Source organism: Choloepus didactylus, chromosome X (assembly GCF_015220235.1).
Source record: "Choloepus didactylus isolate mChoDid1 chromosome X, mChoDid1.pri, whole genome shotgun sequence".
Lineage (NCBI taxonomy): Eukaryota > Metazoa > Chordata > Mammalia > Pilosa > Megalonychidae > Choloepus > Choloepus didactylus.
The window spans coordinates 189,456,895-189,472,424 of record NC_051334.1 but is presented as its reverse complement, the minus strand read 5'-3'; the positions used below and the strand labels follow the sequence as shown (position 1 = coordinate 189,472,424).

The 15,530-nt window shown below is 38.9% G+C and overlaps 1 protein-coding gene across 2 annotated transcripts in view; it reads right to left on the bottom strand.

The window, feature by feature from the left end:
• Positions 1-8,370, bottom strand: part of GABRA3 (gamma-aminobutyric acid type A receptor subunit alpha3) — a 406,943-nt gene extending 398,573 nt beyond the window's left edge. Inside the window, exon 1 of one of the 2 annotated variants that reach the window (XM_037822441.1) lies at positions 8,231-8,370. The gene's annotated coding sequence lies outside the window, so the exon portion shown is untranslated. Of the gene's footprint in view, positions 1-7,683; positions 7,721-8,230 lie in introns of those variants that run through there. The other variant, XM_037822442.1, reaches the window with a different exon arrangement.
• Positions 8,371-15,530: the final 7,160 nt, after the last annotated feature.

Sequence of the window (15,530 nt, the reverse complement as noted above, 5' to 3'; positions counted from 1 at the left end):
CGGAACCTTTAAACACTAATTCATCAGAAGAAATTACAAATGAAAAGACAGATATAATTACACAAAAATTAAGATTGCTAAGCATAAAAATTAATTTCAAAGGCAAACGGGAAGATTTTCCATATATACAACAGAAAAAAGGTCTAATGTATACTAAATGTACACATTGTCCATTCAAATGAATGAGAAACAGGTAGAATTTCAATAGAAATATGTACAAAGGTCATGAAAATATGATCATAGAAAGGAGACAAAAGTGACCAAGAAACATAAAATGTATCCGAGCTCACTATAATAAAACAAACATATATTAAAACAGTAAGATTGGCGAAGATTTTAAAAGAGTGACAATATCCAGCACTGGCGTAGGCGTATGAGCAGAAATTGGCAGTTTTATACAACAGTACAACTTCACATAAATATACCAAAAGCTTTTAAAGTTCCAGTAATGCCTCTTATAAAATCCATCTTAAGAAAATAATTCATTCATTATTTCATTCATTCAACAAATATTTAATGGAAGGCATTGCTCTAGGCACTGGGGATACAGTAGTGACCAAAATAGAGAAAAATCCCTGCCCTTGCGGGGTTTTCATTCCAATACAAGGACTCAGACAGTAAATAAGAAAAATAAGTAAAACATCTAGTCTGTTAGATGATGATACAGTCAGGGGACAAGAAAGGGGAAGAGTGAGTGTTGGGGGAGAAGAGTTTGGATTTTTATGTAACATCGTCATGGAGACTTCACCAAGGTGACATTTGAGTCAAGACCTGAAAAAGGAAAGGTTCATAGACACAAAAATGTATATACATTGCAGGGTATTCACAATAACTTACAATTGAAAATAATTTAAATGACCAATATGGGATCGGTTAAATAATTATGGTATACATTGTACAAATGAAAATTACACATCTGTTAAAAATCATTTTGAAGACTGTTTAATGATACAGGTAAATGCTCACAACATAATATCAATGAAAAATATGGATATAAAATAGTACATATAAGGTATGACTCCAATTATGTAATCATGGAAACAAATCTGGAAGGAGGTAGAACAAGTTATCTTTGGATTTGAGGTTCATGGGTGATTTGTGTCAGCTTCTCTCCATTTTCCAAATTTGCTGTAACGATGCTGTTTTATTTTTATAACCAGAAAAAAATCAGTTTAAAAGTAGATATTACAGTCTTAAGGTAGATTAGAAATATATGTCATATGAGCTCAAGAACTGGGAATATATAGGCTGGAGAAAATATGAAAACAAAGAACAAACCATCTTTAAACATCTGAATGGCTATCACAGGGAAGGAAAATGAAAATTACTTGGCATTGCTGTGGGCTGGATTCAGAAGACAGATTTCAGTTCAGTATGAAGAACCTACTAACAGTCACAACTCTCTATTATCAGGTGGTATTGAGCAACCTTTCTTGGAACTATTCACACTGAAAATAGATGACCATATGTAGTGGATTATAAGATTGCCATTACATGCCATTTCTGAGCAACTCTTGTACTGTTTTAAAAAGTTATTTTGCACTATGATCACTTACATAATTCCTTCCACATCCACTTCCCCTCTCCAAAATATCTATATAATACACAATTCCTTTTAAGAAACTATTTTTAAAGAGAAAAGCATCTTTCAAAATATACATCCTGGAGATTTTTACTCTTCCGTCTATATATGGTGAGACATAATATGTACAGACATGAATACCTTTAAAATCACATTTTTCAATATAAAAATGTTTTTCTATAATCAACCAGTATTTCCCTTTACCATATATCTTCCCCCTTAGGAAGAGACTACCTTGACCATTACATTTCATAATATGTGATAATCACCTTGCCTCTATTTCACAGTATCCCATACCATTTTCTTTTCAATGCCCTTAGTTTATTCCATATCTGCAGTGGCAGAAATATCACCCATTTCACAGATTTCCTACAGATTTTAGAATACATTCTGGTTCTTTCCGTAGCTTTCAGGACAGTCACAATTTCAGCCATCTCAGGAATGAAACAAGGAAGGGGACTTCCTTTGATCTCTCCAAACTCTGTGAATACTTCCATCAAAATTAGCAACTCTCAGAATTCTGTATAAAATAGTGTTACTTAAATAAGAGACAGAGACTGAACCACCTGCAAGGAACCATGAGAATGTAGTGTACAGCAGAGCATAGACTATAGAACCTTACAGTTGGGAGGGTCTTCACAAGTCATATAGGTCTAGTCCAACCACTCTCATTTTACAATTATGGAAACTGAGGCCCAACGAGGACAAGTAAGCAACTTGTCTTAAGGAACTAAGTCAGCACCCAAGCCAAGACTAAAATCCAAACTAGACTATCGAATTTCCATTTTACAATGATTTGTAATATTCAATTCCTCATAAGAATTTTTTTTTTCTTGTCAGGTGCCTCTTTCTCTAAAGTGAGACATGACATATAATGTGGTTTTCAAGAAAGCCTGTGTGCCTGGGGTCATGAGGCTGGAGAGACCCTTACCTTTACTTATTATTTCAGCATTATGTTCTGCCAAACAACTGCAAAATGGATATGCATCAACCACCCTTAACTTTTAGTAAGCATTCTGAGCGTCAGAGTGTGGACTGTTAGAAACTGGGTGCCATTTATAAATACTCAACTTTGCTGCACAATTCACTAGTGTTAACCACACCTTCCTCCTTAAAACAGTACACTTCCCTGTATTTACTCAACACAATTTATAATTATATAGTTTAGTGCTTTTTAGAATAATGTCTATCTCCCCCAACTAAATGCTATGCCCCAAGGTGGCAGGAATCACGTCTATTTTGTTCACCGTTGTATCCTCCATGCCTAATAAATGGTTTGCATTCAATTAATATTTGACCAAAAATTGGATGAAATCTCTCCTCTCTTGACTCTTCCACAATACTGTATCTCCTGATTTTCCTTCTTCCTCTCTTTTTCTCCTCCTTTGTAGCTTTAACCAGCTCATCTTTGTTTTCCGTATCTTAAGATAAGCATTCCCCTGATTCGTATCCTTGTATCTCTTTCTTCTTCTTCAAGTATTGACTCTATATAAATGATTCTCAAATCCCTCTCTCCAGCTAACTCCTTTTTAAAGCTCCAATCCCACATTTTTTACTGTACTCAGTATCCCTTGCTGGGCTATAGAAATAGCACTACTTGTGTGACTTTAGGCCAATAGAGTCACTCCCCTCACAGGATCAGCTTATTCATTGATAAAGTGAGGGAATTGCCTCTCCACTGCCTTGAGAGTAAAATCCTAATTTCCTGGGCTAGCATTCAATATTATTATATTATTTACAATCAAGCCCCCTGCCTAGCCTTCCAAATATTTCTCACATACTGTCTTTCAACATACACTTTACTCAACAAAACCGAGCTTCTCACTGTTTCCAATACTTGGCCTCAATTTTTCTAGCCTCTGTCTAGAACACCTTTCCCATCCTCCAAACTCTTCATGTCCAAAGTTTGTCTAATCTTCAATGCTCAATTCAAATGCCACTCCCAGGAAGCTCTTTGACATCCTTAGCTGCAAGGCCTTTTATGGGTGTGGAGCTCATCCTCCTAGTAGTATATTTGTCTGTGTATTTCTTCTCTCTCCCACTTGACTGTGTCATCTTGGAGGTTAGAGGCTATTCCTAAATCATCCTGTAGCTCCCACATTGCTTATAGTAGGCGCTTAGTTTAGGCCAAGTCAGTCACCCTGCTTAAAATCCTTTAGATCATTTCCCCTTGTTTCTGCAATAAAGACCAAAATCCTTACCACGGCCCACTCCAGCCACATTAGCTTTCATTCAATTTCTCAAATTCACCATACTCGTCTCATCTCAGGGCCCTTGTATACGCTCTTCTCTCCCTATATGAAACTGCTCTACCATCTCCATCACCCCCACCCACCTCCATTCACAGCCCTACTTGGCCTTAATATCACTTCCTCAAGGAGTTTTTTTTAAACTCCAGACTAGTCAGTTTTCTCTGTTATGCACCTTCATAGACCCACCCCCATACTTTTCCTTCATCTCATTTATCATTGACTGACATATCATGGTTTGTGATTATTTCATTAATGACCTCTTCTCCATCAGACTCTAAGCTCCAAGCAAGCAGGCAGCATGTCTGTTTTCCTCCCCTTTATAGCCTCTGAACAGTGCCTAACCACATCATTGCATGCATAGCTATTGAGCAACTGAATCAATGAATAAATAAATTATGGGTAAAAATTTGGAACTTAAGGTTTACAAAATCTTTCCTTGGCTTCCTATAATTCCTTCCGAATAAAATTGGGATTCCAGGTAACTCTCCAGGACAGGCAATCTGGCATTCTGTTTACCATAAGAAATGCATAAAATAGGATGAACACTGCCTCCCAAATGTTGCAAGGATGTCAAAATTACTTTTCTGTAATGAACGTATGGCCCCAAAAGACATAACTAACACCAAATGGTTCATTTATTCATTTAAAAAACATTTATTAAGTACCTCCTCTAAGCCATACACTAGACTAGGGGCTGATGGTACAATAAATTGCACTGATACAGTCCCTATCTGCCCGGATTATGTAACCAAGCAGTGAAACAGTGAAACAGAAGCTACAGGGAAACTAAGATTTTAAGGAAAAACAAAACTTTATAGCCATCACAACACTCGAATAATGCTATTTTTGAAAGATGTAAATTCTCCATCAAAGGAGATATTCAACCCGAAGGTGAAAGATTATCTGGACATCTTGAATTAGATGATCAGTTACCTTAGACTAGTACTATTCAAAGCACCAGTCTGTGAACTTTATCACCAGTCAGCAATGACAAAAGTACAGAAATTGAGAGCAAGCACTTAAAAAGTTTTATAGCAATTTGACAGAATAATTTTATGCCTTTTGACTCTAATAATAAAAATGTGGGCTTGTATTTTACATGTCTGTTTATTTCATTTTTCTAGTAATTCATAGTTATTGTATTTTACTAAAATAACAGTCTGTGATGGATAGGGAAATAAAAATTAAAAAAAAAAAAACTGGCCCTTCACTACAGATGGCTTCACCAGCACTAAAGTAGAGCCTTGCTACTAAAAGTGTGGTCAGTGGAACAGCAGTTTCAGAATCACCTAGGAGCTTGTAAAAAGGCAAACTCTCAGGCCTGCCCCAGACCTCCAGAATCAGCATTAGCATTTTAATAAGATTCCCAGGGGATTCCTTTGCACATTAAAGTTTGAGAAGCACGGTCCAGATGATTTCTAAATTCCCTTAAAACCCTGAGATTTCATTATTTACTTCAGACACAGAATTTCAGAGACAAAGGACCCTTGGAGATAGAGTCTATTTTATAGATGGAAAAACTGAGGCCCATGGAGGAATAATCATTTTCCCCAGGTAACTGGCAAAGTTAAGCAAGTAAATACCCCAGGTCAGTGATCCCCTCTAGCACACTGCATACTCCCTCCTTTTCACCCCAATCCCCACTCTGCAACATCCCCTCAGTGAAATAATTATTTCTGAGATACTTTCCTTTGAAAAGGATGCCTGGCAAGACTTCACTTTTCTACTGTCATATAAGCCTCCTCCTTTCCACAACCAACCTCTGACTGCCCCTTTAAAGACCCAGTCTTGCCTTTTCTTCCTCAGAATTTAGAGGCACCTTATACTGAAAATTATAGAATACTAAGGCCATAGAACTGGAGGGCTCCCTAAAGGTTATTAAGCTCTACTTCTCCACTCACTTCTTAAATTTGTCCTAAGCATCCAATTTGTTGACTGGTTAATTCTTCTACCTTCCACATACTGTATGAACTTTGAATCATCACTATTTTGAATGTCTGCTTTATTATAATTATCCTTAATCCCTGCATCTCAAATCCTCCCAACATGCCTATCGTGGCTGTTATATGGACATTCTGGGGTTTCAGAAGGACCAGCACCAACCAATTCCTGGTCTTTGCAAATGCATACAAGAGTTTCATTCACATCAGTCTAGTTGATACAAGATTGCAAGCTCTTCCAAGGAAGGGAACATACACTATCAGGGCTGCTTTAGAAAGCTCAGTGTGATCAGTCTGTGGCTGACAAACAAGGGAATGGGATGTTAAACCATATTAATAATAGTCTAGTCTCCAGAATGAGGTAAGTGATGATCCTTCACTCTGTGGTTTTGTCACATCTGGGGTTTGAGGGGAGGCATGATTGCTGTCTTCAACTATCTAAAGAGCTATTATTACAAAGAAGCAAATTTGTTTCAGAGAGTCCAAAAGAGGCAATGAATAGAAGATTCAGAAAGACAGGTTTTGGCTTATAATGGGCATTACTTTCTGACAATCGGAGTTGCTCAAAGATAGAAAGAGCCACCTAATGAGCTCTCTGTCACTGCAGAGTTCAAATAGAAACCAGTCACCAAATTGGATGCTTAGGACAAATTCAAGAAGTGAGTGGAGAAGTAGAGCTTAATAACCTTTAGGGAGCCCTCCAGTTCCAGGGCTTTAGTATCTATAATTTTCAGTACAGGGTGCCTCTAAGTTCTGAGGAAGAAAAGGCAAGACTGGGTCTTTAAAGGGGCAGTCAGAGGTTGGTTGTGGAAAGGAGGAGGCTATATGACAGTAGAAAAGTGAAGTCTTGCCAGGCATCTTTTTCAAAGGAAAGTAGGCTAGCAAGAAAAACCTTTTGGGCAGCCCCTCCAGAAAACCCATGCGAGGATTGCCTCCACAAAAGCCAGCCACTCTACCCCACTCTAAGTTATCATTACACTACACAGAGGCCAGGTCACTCTTTCCTTTTCTACTGTACCCATATCTGCCCAACAGACAAAGATGCAAAATTCTCTCCAAGGAGAATAAAAGTTGGATACTGGAACCAGGTTGCCTGTGTTTTAATTACCAATTGGGATACTTCATTACTCTATAACCTTGGACAAGTTACATAACCTCTCTGTGCCTCAGTTTCCTCATCTCTAAACCAAGGATAGTAATAGTGTCTGTCTCCTAGGGTTGATGTAAGAATTCAATGAGGCAATACGTTAAATCCTCAGTTCAGGATCTGAAACATACTAAGCACTCAAAAATGTCAGCAATTAGTATTGTCAATATTATAACTGCTACCATGGGCAGGGCACTGTTGCTACTTCAAGAAGCCCCAATAAACCAGCCAGATTCCTTCCTCTACCAGTTCAGAGAGGCCATGGTACAAGAGCTTCAGCCAGTCCTGGCGTAGCTCCAGATAACCAGAGCCCACTGACTCTCAATAAGCCATTCTATTCATATGCCTAATCCTGGCTCCTCATTCCGTTCTCTCAAAATCCAACAGCCACCCCTCCCCCAGTCTCCCCAGTCCTCCTGCCTGTGCCACCCTCAGCCACAACCAGAGGAGCAGCAAACTGGAGGCCAGTGCCAGACAACCCATCAGGTGTTTCCTCCCTCCCAAGGACACAGCTGGGTCCAACACCATGCCTGCTAGTGGGATAGGGTGGGGTATCTGAATCTCGAGTCCAGGCTGTCAGCTCAGCTACCTGGGCTTGTGGTGGGGGCAGGGGGCCAATGAGGCTGTTTCCCACACAGAAGCAAGAGAAGCCTCTCCCAAGTTTGTGGAGGAACTCAGGCCCAACCCCACAGTGAGCCTCTTAAAGGAAGGGGAGAGGTCTCAACCTCCAAAGGAAGCAGTTATTTACAACTTTCTACTCACTTGCATCTGAGGGAGGTAACGGGGAGAAGGGGAAAGTGGCTGCCTGGTAACCTCCTCCTTTCTCCTTCCAGCAACGAGAAGCAGCTGCAGAGAAAGAGTTAAAGGAGGAAGGAAGCTCCAGCCATTACCCCATCCCTGGTGCTTAGGGCTGTCTGGGGGGTCGTGGCTGTACTGTCTGCTCTGGCTAGAGGCCACTCTGTGGCTTTCTGCAGCAGCTGCCAGGGCCCCCCAAGCAATTTGCAAGGTCAGTGTTGACCTGCTTACAAAGAGGAACAAAACAATTCATTGACAATGAAGCAAATCGCGCATACACCACATCGCAATCCCCCCTCCCAAATTCGGGCTTTACCCCAGCGCCTCCGTGCCCAGATGCCGCCTCCGGGCTTCCACCAGCCCCACTGGCGAACCCAGGATAGCATCACAGCTGCAGAGCATGTCTCGCCTCCCCGGCCAACCCAAGGAGACTCTCAGTACGGGGAGAGATGCTATCGCTAAAGGAGACCTGGGTTTGGGGGGAGGGGGAAGGAGGGACATCTATGTTTCTTACCAAGCGCCACAGTCACTTCCCCGAAGCGGAAAGAAGAGAAGGCTGAATGAACTGAAACAAGTTGGAGGTTGAGCCCTGACAGAGCTCGGCTTCCTCTTCTCTTCCTCTGGGTTTCTCTCCTGGTCCCTCTCTCGGTCTGTCTCCCTGGTTTGCTCGCTAGCTTGCGCGCGCTCACGCTCTCCCTCTCGCTCTGTCAGTCTCTCCCTCCCCTCCTCCCCTCCCCCTTTGCTGGCTTTGGGTTCACCACTGCCTGGTGCTGAGCACGCGGCTGAGCTGGGGCTCTGAATACAGCGCTGCAACGCTTTGGATCTGTGGCTGTTTTAGGAAAGACTAAAGTAGTATTTTATTCTTTACAGTATCCAACGGAGAAATAGAGGGAAGCTCAGAGAGAAGAGGAGCAGAGGAAGCACGGGAAAGAGAAAGAGAGCAAACGGGTAAGAGCGAATAGGAGGATAAAGGAAGTATGGATTACCATAGCTGATGTGTGATGCTTACTTGCTGCTCCAAGACAGAAGATGAGTGCACTGCCTCCCTCTCTATCTCCCTTACATCCCTACTGGCATGCCTTCTTAGCTCAGCTCCAAATAAAGGTTTGACAATCCTGTCTGTTCAGATTCCATCTCTGAGGGCAATAATGAGTTAAAAAAATACATATCCATCAAAGGAGTTGTCATTCACACTCTGCTTAGAAGAAAGAGTTCAGCCACATTCATTCCCTAATGACCTAACTTCCACTCCCACCCCCAACCAAGTGGAAGCAAGGACCCAATTCAGAACTGTCAGCTCAAGCTTCCCTCTAGGAAAGACAGACCATCAGCAGCACCACCATGCTTTCCTTTCAAAAACCTCAGTAGGGAACATAAGTATATGTAAGTGTGTGAGCCTACATGTGAGTTTGCACAAGGAGGAAAGGAAGAGAGAAGGGGAGAAGACTGATTTAAAGGAAAATGGAATTATATTCCCAACAGGCAAAAGGAGAGAAAACCAACCTGGGCAAAGTACAGTAACAATGAAAGAGAGGGTAGAAAGAGAACTAAACTAAGATTAACATAAAGGAACTTAGGTTTGAGCCTTATCTCTGAAAATTATTCTACTGTATTACCTTGGACAAGTCACTTCTTCAATCTGACCCTCAATGGTGAAATGACTGGGGATGAATGTAGATGATCTTGAAAGAACCTTCCAGACCTAACAATTTAGGATCTGGAAGACAGGAAAATTCCAGGTGAAGGAGGAGCTGATCCTTGGAGAGTGAAAAAGAGAGTATAAATATCAAAGGCTCTCCAGAGGTGAGTCCTCAAATGGGACCCAAAATCACACTGATTCAACCTTCCGTTTTGAGTGTTTCAGGAGCAGTATGAATATAAGCATAGGTGTAAAGAGTTGCTCCTATCAAAGAATTCAGCTTCCACCCACACATATGGCCTAGCATAAAAGTTCTCTTAATGAAACCCCTCCTGTTGTCAGAGAATAGAAATTGTCATTCAGGGTATCTGATTGAAAATGAGTTATGTTGTATATTTTAAGTACTCTGGCTTCAATATACATCCAGTATGCAATACATCCAACTTGGAATGTAGCAGCCATTTAAAAATTGGTCCACAGTGTGCTACTTCTATTTAAACTAACATCCTGATGTGTTGTTTTTGTTTGTCAATATTCCTAATACTTTCTACTAGTGCCTAGCCAGGCACATGAGCTCTGTTCCAACTACAAATCTCTTCAAAAGTATGTACCCATACACTGAGCATGTAGAGCGAGATGGGAATCCATAGACTCAAAGTCACTGAGCCAAAAGGACCCATAAAGACAACATCTCATTATACAGAAAGAGAAATTGGCCTGAAGCAAAAATAGAACTCACCCAAAGTCACAGTTAGTCAGTAGCAGAGTCAAGACTAGCATACATTCTACTGACCCCAGGTCAAGTATTTTGTCTACCAAAGCGATACGGAAGTATCTGTGCACAAAGCAAGTGTGTATGTGGGCACATGGCTATGCATATATATACATTCTGTTTGCATAGGTGTCCATTAGATTTAATGGACTCGTAAGCTGGCAAAAAGGAATGTTGTAAACTGGCATGATGTTGTTGAAATAGTTTACCAGGGCTGCCATAACAAATTACCACAAACTTGGTGGCTTAAAACAACAGAAATGTATTCCCTCACAGATCTGGAGGCCAGAAGCTCAAAATCAAGGTGCCAGCAGGGTCACAGACCCTCAGAAAGCTCTAGGGGTGCTTCTTTCTTTGCCTTTTGCAGCTTCTGGAGGCTCCTGGTATTCCTCAGTTTGTAGCTACATCCCTCCAGTCTCGGATTTGGTCTTCACATTGTCATCTCCTCTCTGTCTCTGTGTATCCAAATCTCCCTCTGCTTTTCCTTATAAAGACACCAGTCATGGGATTTAGGGCTCATCCTAAATTCAGAATGATTTTATCACAAGATCCTTAAGTAATTACATCTGCAAAGACCCTACTTCCAAATAAGGTCACATTCTGAGGTTCCAGTGGACTTGAATTTGGGGGGACACTATTCAACCCACTACAGTTGTCAACTTTCAGTTTTGTCAAATAAAGGTACTAAACAAACAAACAATCATCATTTTAAAAAAGGAATATTTTAAAACAGAGAAGTTGAAAGGAGGTACTATGAGAACTGAAACTGTCTTTGAAATCATACAATTTTAGCTGTGTGAAAAATTAATAACTTTTTCATAATTTTTCTCATTTCACTGCAAACCACAGAAAATTTCAGTAGGGCCATTTCTGGTAATGGTAAAACAGTTTCCATCAGAACCAAACTTAATGCAGATAACAACATTAAGCTGCAGACAAAATATAAAGATCAGCAATCTGAATGCACCAGAAAGTAACCATAGCAGGCAGAAATTGGAAGGGAGTTGACACTTGGAAGAAGGGTCAGTTTCCCAGGTCATTAGGACTTTTGCCTGAGGGCAGGCTCCAGGTCAAAGCAGTAACTGAAACTCTAGAGAAACTAGAAGTCAGTGTTGTACTGTTAAATATTTAACACTTGGCTCCCAAGGAAAAAAAAATAAAAGCCTGGCTCTCTTTGCCAGTTTCCATGGTGTAATTACTCCCACCATGGCCAATTCCATGAACATGGAATTAGAAAGAGATGTGCACCAGTGGCTCTAACAAGGCAGTGCCAACAGCTCCAGCACACAACTGCCCCCAGTCCCAGAGGCTTGAAGAACCAGAGGACAGAGTTCAGGATGGCCACCACAGCTGGAAAAGTGATAAGGGAAATGCAAGAGAGGAGAGAATCACAGCATAGGAGCCCCAAATTCTGCATATAAACTCCATACAAACTCTAGTGGAACCATGAAATATGCAGGTGGGGACAGATTCCAAACAGCCCAAACAAGGCCTAAAGGATTGCACAGAGTTTTCAGTACTGCCTACCACAAAAGATACAGCATTTGATTTTTCAGTTCAGCCACATTGACTGGCTACTAAAACAAAACAAAAAAAGCAATACTCTTCAGAAGAATAAAAGAGAATGAAGAGACCCTACCATACTCCAGGGTCCAAAATTACAAGAAAATCAAAGAAACCAGAAAATAATACCCATAATCAAGAGAAAAGTCAATAAATAAAGAACTGCCCTGAGATAGTCCAGATGTTGGAATTGGCAGAAAAGGATTTTAAATCATCTATCATAATCCACTAATGAACGTAAAGGAAAACATGATTGTAATAAATGAGCAAATGGAAGATCGCAGCAAAAATATGGAAACAAAAAGAATCAGATGTAAATTGAACTGAAAATTAAAATACCTGAAGTAAAATTCACTAGTTGAGCTTACTGGAAATGATGGAAGAAACAGTCAGTTGATTTGAAGATAAATCAATAGATGTTACCTAATCTGAAGTAAGAAAGAAAAAATATCGAAAAAAATGAACAGAGCCTCAGTGGGCTCTGGGACAATATTAGAGTTCTAATAAGTATGTAATTGCAGTCCAAGAAGGAGAAGAAAAGGAGAAGGAGAAGAAAACTATTTGAAAGATAATGCCTAAAATACTTCCAAATTTGATGAAACACATAAATTTGCAGATTCAAAGATTTCAGTGAACTCCAAGAAGGATAAATACAAAGAACAACACATCCAGGCACATCATAGTCAAATTCCTGAAAATCAAATATAACAAGAAAACCTTGAAAGCAGCCCCACCCCCAAAAAATATTTACATACTGAAGAACAACAATTCAACTGACCTCTGACCTCTCATTAGAAAATGACAGCATGTTTCCGGTGCTGAAATTAAAAAAAAATAAGATGATTTATCATCAGCATATTTACTCTACAAGAAGTACTAAGGGAAATTTGTAAGAGCCTGAAGGGAAATGATACCACATGAAAACCTAGATGTTTAGGAAGGAATGAAGAGCCTCAGAAATGGCAATATGATGTAGGCAAATATAAAATAATATTTTTCTCTTAATGTCTTTGAGATACATAAGAGAGTTTAAAACAAGAATCATAACATTGTAATGTGCTATAAATAATGTAGGGAGACAAGATACACATGATAACTTATAGCATGAAAGATGGGGCAGGGATAAATCAAACTATACATTGGCAAGGTCCTTATAATTTATGTGAGACAGTACAATATTAACTCTAAGTAGACTTTGAAAAGTTAAGGATGCATTATGTAATTACTAGAGCAATCACTAAAAATGCAAAATATAAAAAACTGATACAAACATTAAAATGGAATTCTAAACATATATCCAGTTAACCCAAATTAAGACAGGAAAGGAGGAAAAGGGAACAAGAAACAGATTGTTAAAATAAAAAACAAACAGTAAAATAATAGGGCTGAATCCAACCATATAAATAATTATAGTAAATGTAAATCTATCAAATGTTTCAATTAAAGGGTAGAAACTGGCAGAATGGATTTTAAAAATGCAATACTCAATGATATGCTGTCCATAAGAGTTGCACTTTATATTTAAACACAGATACATTAGAAGTAAAAGGTTCAAAAAATCCTTTTTCTGTATACTATGCAAACAGTAAGCATATGAAACTGGATTTGTTGCATGAACATCAGATAAAGTAGACTTCAAAACAAAGTATTAGCCAAGAGTATTATTAGATATAGAGAGGAAAATTTCATGATAAAAGGCTTAACTCATCAAGAAGACATTACAGTCATAAATTTGTATGACTAAGAGTTTTCAGAGTTCAAGAAGAAAATTTCACAAAATTAAAGTGATAATAAAGAAATCCACAGGCAAAGGTGCAGATTTTTGTACCCCTTTCATAAGAATAGATAGAATAACTGGACAAAAGCAAAACAGTAAAGATACAGAAACACTATAGTGATCAACACTATCAACAACTTTGAACCTATTGAAATTTATAAAACACTACACTGACTATAGGATACACTCTTTTTTATTACACATGGCAACAATAACCAAGAATGACCATAGGCTGGATCATAAATAACTCTCAAGATAATTCAAAATACTGAAATCTTACAGGTATGTTCTCTCACAACAGTGGAATTAAATATTGGTGTCTCTCCAAGAAAAATAAAAGCATATTGTGCTGGTTTGTAGCTGTTTTGTACCCCTGAAAAGGTCATGGTCTTTTAATATATCCCTGTGGGTATATTAACAAGTTACCACCCCTGTTGTGGGTGGTAACTTTTGATTAGTTTGCTTAAATTGAGATGTGGCCCACCCAATACAAGGTGAATCTTAATTCTTTACCGGAATCCTTTATGAGAGCATAAAAGACAGAGACATTTAGAGAGAGCTCATAGAGAAATGCCCAGGAGAAGCAAGAAGGGCACATGGGAGCTAAGAGAGAGAGCCACTGAAACCAGAACCCAGGAGAGAAGGGCCAGCAGACATTGCCATTTGCCTTCCCATGTGACAGAAGGACCCCAGATGCCTGCAGCCTTCCCTCAAAGAAGGGATCCTCTTATTGATGCCTTAATTTACACATTTTAATGGTCTTAGAATTGTAACTTGTAACTTAATAAATCCCCATTGTTAAAAGCCAACCCATTTTCTGATATGTTGCATTTTGGCAGCTTCAGCAAACTGAAACACATATATTTACAAAAGGTCTAGTTCAAGAACAGGTATAAAATCTGTTGTACACTCATACATATAGTTTAACTTTTGTGAAGTTTTAGAATAGGCACGACTAAGCTATGATGGAAAAAAGTTAAAGAGCTTACCTCTGGGGAAGGGAGATGGAAGCAGTGAATGACTAGGAAGGAGTGAAGGTAATGTTCTGTAATCTTAAAAAGTGTTAGGTTTACACATGTGGGTGCAATTGTCAAAATTCAGCAAATAGTACACTTAAGCTTTGTGTATTGCAGTGTATAAAAACTTTACCTTAATAAAAGAACCATAAACAAATACTGAATAGTAGTTAATGCATGCTGAAGTGTTTGGGAGTTTGGTGTATTGATGTATGCAACTTAATTTTAAATGCTTCAATAAAGTAAGATGGCTTGATGGCTGGATAGAAGGATGGACCCAGGGATGGACAGATATTTGAAAAAGCAAATGTAGCAAAGTATCAATTAAAAAATCTAGAAGGTGGGTATAAGGGAGTTAGTATAAAATATTTTCAAGTTTGCCGTATGTTTGAAAGTTTTCATAATGCAATGTTTGAAAATCAAAAAAAGCATTCATAGTTTAGAGCAAAATTAGTGGCAAGGAGTGATGAAGTTTGAAACATGTTGAAATAAAATCATTAACAATGGTATAAAGCAAGACAGTAAAGTAAATGGAATATACTGTTGTAATGTTCTCAAGTTTATGTGGGTTGGTATGATATTAATTCAATACAGAGTGTGAAAAATTAAGAATACATGCAGTAAATCTTAGAACAACACTTTTGGAAAAAAAATACAAAGAGTTATAGCAAAAAATAAAAATAAAAAAAACCCACTCACATAGGCAATAGGAAATTTAATACAAAAGAAGGCAAGGAGAAGAAAATAAAGAAACAAAGAGCAGATGGGACAAGTAGAAAACAAATAGCAATACACGTGGTAAATTAACTTATGTACCTCAATTTAAACATGTTCTCTATCTTAATCTGCATTCCTGTGGGTGTGAACCCATTGTAAAAAGGACATTCTGAAGATGTTATTTTTAGTTAAATTGTGGCCAACCGAAGATGGGTGGACCCTAATCTGGATTACTGGAGGCTTTATAAAGAGAAGAAACCAGAATCCAGGGTCAGAGAAGTCCATGCACAGAAGCAGTAAACCAGCGGGAATCCAGAAGACAAAGGAGAG